This window comes from Mytilus trossulus, chromosome 14 (assembly GCF_036588685.1).
Source record: "Mytilus trossulus isolate FHL-02 chromosome 14, PNRI_Mtr1.1.1.hap1, whole genome shotgun sequence".
In the NCBI taxonomy this organism is placed as follows: domain Eukaryota; kingdom Metazoa; phylum Mollusca; class Bivalvia; order Mytilida; family Mytilidae; genus Mytilus; species Mytilus trossulus.
Genome location: NC_086386.1, coordinates 18,539,516 through 18,545,195, shown reverse-complemented (window position 1 = coordinate 18,545,195; position 5,680 = coordinate 18,539,516). Strand labels below are relative to the sequence as shown.

General features: G+C 31.8%; 1 long non-coding RNA gene across 1 annotated transcript; it reads right to left on the bottom strand.

The window, feature by feature from the left end:
• Positions 1–245: 245 nt before the first annotated feature.
• LOC134696662 (uncharacterized) lies at positions 246–5,032 on the bottom strand. Its single transcript, XR_010102985.1, has 3 exons — positions 4,921–5,032; positions 1,685–1,838; positions 246–524 (listed from the first exon to the last, which is right to left on the bottom strand). It is a non-coding gene; the product is annotated as an uncharacterized LOC134696662 (long non-coding RNA).
• Positions 5,033–5,680: the final 648 nt, after the last annotated feature.

Genomic DNA, 5,680 nt, shown 5'->3' with positions numbered 1-5,680 from the left:
GAGTTGAAAGGGTAAGAACTACATTACTCAGTATAGTAAGTAAATGTTCACATGAGGACTGATGACTTTCAGAAACTCTTGGTTTGTAGTTCCTCAGAAATATCTGATTGATTTGAATCTTACAGACATACAAACAAAGGTACATTTTGTAAAATAAGCATAAAAATTTAAAGAAAGATTTCCAACAGACTGATTAATGTCTGACGGAGGTCATTTAGTACATAATTAACCTTTTTGATTTTTGAACATATATGGTTTACTTTTCAAAATTAATTTTTATTGACTGCATAAAACAAGCTGAAGAACTCAAATTTTTGTTCTATCTTCTTATCAACTGCAATAACTTCCATCGAAATACAATGAACAGTAATCTTAAGAATGAACAGCATTAAAAAGTAAAAAAATGTGTTTTTCTCTCTCTCAATATAATGTTTTTTTTAAAATAACTGTTTCATAATTCTGCTTCAATGTTATTTTCCATTGCTCTTCCTATGCATGTGATATATATCTTTGCCAACTTGTTTCTGGAAAGGAAAAAGTTGATTATAACATTTATCATTTTGTTAAAGTCCAATAATAAGATTAAACATAGGTCAACCATGACATAATGTGAATCAGTGTACATGCATTGCTAAAGGTGGTATAACGTTAATTATACAAGGTTTATATTATACAGGGAGAAAAATGAAAAAAAAAATGGAACAATGTTTGATTTATCTACTTGAAAACTGGCCTTGAAGTCATTAAACTTTCGAGTCAGTTATTTACTCAAACTCCAAAATCAACAAATCAACCAATCAAAATGCTGGATTTCAATTTTCGACCACGATTTTTTTTCTCCGGGCACTGAGAAAATTTTGTATGACTTCAGGGCCTGATCTTATACGATTTGGAGAAGAAATTTAGCGTCCCAAGTCTGGGTTCATGGCAAATGTCCATGTTTTCAATACGGGCTGCACTTTTAACATTTTTAATTTGTTTTGTTATATATTAGGTCGTTAATTTTTCTGAATTAAATTGTTTCATATATTGTTCATGTCATGGTCTTTTGTAGCCGACAATACGGTATGAGTTTTCTCATTGTTGAAGTCTGCACAGTTGTATATTATTGTTCACAATCACATCGTCTCAAATTTGGTGGATAGTTGTATCAGTGACAATCCTACAACTTTTTATCATTTTATACATATGCAATAGTTTAAAAATTAAATAAAAGTATTCTTTTTGTGAATTTTTTCATTATTAGTACCAGTGGAAATTCTCATTATAATAAATTACTATCTTTTAAATCTGTTATTCGGTTACAGAGAAGGAGATCTTTGTTTATATTTCCTTTAGGTTCCTAAGTTCAACTATGTCCTGCTGTAACACTCTGACATCTTTGGATCGGCAACAAAACACATATGTATTAATATATCAATGCAATCTGTAAAACAGTTAAATGAGAAGTTGTGTGTACGGATATGTACTTCCCGTAGACTTCTTTGTTAACTTTAATGATATCTTTCAATTGTTGAAGAATTGTATTTCTACTCTTTATTTTTTTTGAACTTGCTCGTTGTTGGTTTGTTGTCATATGAACACACTACAACATTTCATGATATTGAAATAAAATTATAGGAATAACTGCAAATACTTACTTTAAAAAAATCATAATTGAGTGTAAAACTATATATAAACCTACCTTTCAAATTATTTCAATGTTCTACTGTCACCTTTCATACCAGTTCTATCTCTATCTCATATTTTATCTGTTCTTGACAATTTTTAGTCGTTGATCTAAAACTTTATTTTCCTCATAGACTTAGTCTTTGTGTTCTGGATCCTTTTTTAGATACCTATAACAATAGATCATACTGCATCAAATACTTTGCATGCATTTAAAAAAAGTTGTTTTTCCCAACATGCATGTTATGGTATTAATTATGGACGTAACACTTTGTAAATTGTCCTTTGAAAAAATACATCATGAGATAAAGATTGTATCGATGATTTACAAAATTCTGTAAAGTGGTTCAGGAGTTATTGATGACACTTACGTGGGACATCAGGACAAGATATGTTCCATATGTGAACACATTCTCACTAAGAAAATGTCAACAGAAGTGCAAGTCTGTCATCACAACGGATAATGTTTATGTGATAGGATCATACAGTAAAAACAGTAAAACCATTGGTAGTAAAATTGTGCGGGATGTTTAATTTTCAACAAATGTAAGATTGGTCACCTTTAATCGGATGCCTCATATAGCATGTATAGAAAGAGAGTGCCATGATCTCTGCAGGTTAATAACTATTGCAACAACTCTTTGAGAGGCCGTCGGTGGCCTTTTGTCTGAATATGCAGCAGGGCAAATTCCTGACCACCTTCAATATGCTTTCGTTGTCCAGTGGCAGTCCAAGTTTCATTGACCTTCTTTCACCCCAGATGACATCTTTTACAGGACTTACCTATTGTACTTATTTAACAATTGTTTTGAACATGCATGTAATATTTGCCACTGGACATTAAGCAAATTTTTAATACATGTACTCTAATATATGTTATTATTTTGAGGAATCTCAGTAGGGTCATTTTAAACTATGGGGATTATCCTCTTGAAATAAAAATATTATTCATACCAAGTATTGCTCAATAATTATGTGTCGGATTACTAGTATTCGTGTGTCGGTCCAATGGGTCGTCGGACTAATAGGGCGTCAGGCTATTGGGGTGTCGGACCAATATGGTGTCCGAACAAAAAGATTTAAAAGGCAAAAAAAAATAAAAAAATGTGCAACTTATGAAAGGGTCTGGTCTGGAAGTGGTTTCTTCATTTCTGTATTCTATAATATTCTATATCATTTTTCACTTTTTATTATTAATTTTGCCTGTTATTCTCTTTTCTTCATATTCAAGCACTACAGTACTATTATCGATTCTTCATTGCTTCTGTCTACTTTATAACAACAATGGGAATAATATGAAAGCCAGCCAAATAGGACATTGGAAAATTGTCTGTTTTCTGTTTCTTGGTTTATTCTTGCTTGTCGTTGGAGGCAAACTTTGTCTTTCTGTCTCTTTAGTTTGTGTGTATTATTAAAATTAAACGAATGTAACACAAATTTTCCATCTTAAAACAAATTTGTTGAACATTGCGTCTGTCATTTAAGGTAGATTGATGGTATACCGCCATCTTGGATTGTACAATCACAGTACAAAATCGGTCCAGTTATTTGCCAAAATCAGCAAATTTGAAAACAGATTTGCAGTTTAATGATTAGACTGTTTTTTGATAGTAAGAAAACTTATTAATTTATTGTATTATTCATAATATTTTAACAAATATCAAACATTTTGGCTTTTAAAATCCTTTTTTCAATTGAGCAATTTAAGGGGAAATAACTCTTTAAGTACAAAATTTATACTGGGCTAATAGGGATTTTTTTTATTTTTACTTGTGGCAAGAAAACAAGTTCGGTGACACCATGTTTTCTTTTTATTTTCTTAAAACATACTATGAAACCTACCTTCTCACAATTTATTTCAAAATTCTATCTTATAGAATTTTTTTTATGCACTCTTATAAATGTGTTTTTTCATGAACAAAGTAACCAAATTAAGGCAATTTTCAAACACTCGTAGCTTGAAAAATAGCACGGTGACCCATACTTTTTATTATATTTTTGAAAAAAATATATAAAATACTTCATTTTGGCAAATTACAAGAAAATTCTGTCTCTAAAAACATTTACTTATGATCTACCCTAATCTCTTTTTAACAGAAGGAAAAAACTAAGATTACATATAATCAACAGAAGTATAAAAAACTATGAACTAAGTCTTTGAAGTTAGATGCATGATTTTTGTTATTAGTTGTTAGTGGCTTTGAACTAGCTGTCAGTAACTGCAAGTACTCTCAGATCTGTATTTAGTGACTTTTTTTGTTGAGTAACGCCGTTACGGTAACGTCCATTATGTTTTTGTTACTGAGATGTATTTCTATTTGCATTCATCTGTTATTTAAAGTTAAATAAGCCTTTTTCAACTGAATTTTATAGTTTGTTGTTATGTAGTACTGTTACAACTCTGTTCCAGGTTTAGGGGGAAGACCCTAGCATGTTTAACCTCACCACATTCTGTATATATGTTCCTGTCCGAAGTCAGGAGCCTGTAATTCAGTGGTTGTTGTTTGTTGGTGTGTTACATATTCATTGTTCGTTCATTTTTGTACATGAATAAGAACGTTAGTTTTCTTGTTTGAATTCGTTGACATTTGTCATTTTGGTGCCTTTTTTAGCTGACTATGCGATATGGCTTTGCTCATTATTGATGGCCGTATGGTGACCTATATTTGTTAATTTCTGATCATCTGATCTGTTGTGGAGAGTTGTGATTATTCCGCTCATTTTGGGTGCCATGATTGGCAAATAAAATATATGTTGTTGCTGTTGTTGATGTGTCGTTGGCAATACTACGGCATCTTTTTAATAAACAAATATATATATATATATATAATTTAAAAGTAAAAAACACAAAAAATCACATCATAAATCGAACATTGTTTCTGTTGACAGAAACAATGTTCGATTTATGATGTGATTTTTTGTGTTTTTTACTTTTAAATTATATTTTCTGTACCAAGGACTTTTTATTTATCAAAATATATATATATATATATATGTGTAAATCGAATGTTCTGTTCCCTTATGAACCACATAAATTTGAACTAAATTCTTGAAGGGAAAGACATTGTTTTTGTATACGTAAATGTAAACAGAATATAGAATGTTGTGTCAACAGAATACAGAATCAACATTCTGTATTCTGTTGACACAGTATACAGAATGTTGATTCCGGCAAAATATATGATCTGACAGGATGCTCACGGAATAAAACTTGTGATGGAAGAAGACATACATTTGACTTGTAAAACATACATGAACAATAGCAATCCGTAGATGATTCGAAGCGGGTCCGCCATCTCTGACTTGTCGTAACAATCGTCTCTTTCTGTAACTTTAAGAATTTCTGCAAGTGGCTGGTAAACCGATATTTTCTCTGCTGTATTTCTGTATCCTATCCTACGCGGCTGATCTACTGTTGTCTCAAATTTTGCCGTTGATGTTATTATCGTAATCACAAAAGCGCGTCAATATGGAACATACAATTGCCTATTGTAAAACGTTTATGTGATTGGATTTACACATGACGTCATTCATTGTTTACAAACGTTATTTTTGCACTCGCACTGACATTTCAACAGTTCAACAGTTCAAACTTCTTCTGGATTGAATACCACAATGGGATTGAAGGTAGATCAAGGTATAGTAGTACATTGAATATTGTAAAACTGAGAAAAATGTGGCATATCTAATTCAAAACATATTACGTTAGTTAAAAAAGCAGAATACGAGTTACACAGTGGCGGACCCCTGGGGTTCCGAGGGTGGGAACACCAAATTATTTTAGACGTTCAATGCATTATTCTATATTTTATTTCCCCCATTTTTTCGCTATAATTATGAAATCTTTAGGCGACTGAGTTTGGAACCCCCCTTTTTCCTTTTATCCCGAGTGTTTGGAACCACAGGCACGTACTTGTTTCTATCCATACGAAGGTCGACTATCCATAACAAGTGCCTGTGTTTGGAACACTCTTTTAAAACAATGGGTGGATCCGCCTCTGGTTACAGAACT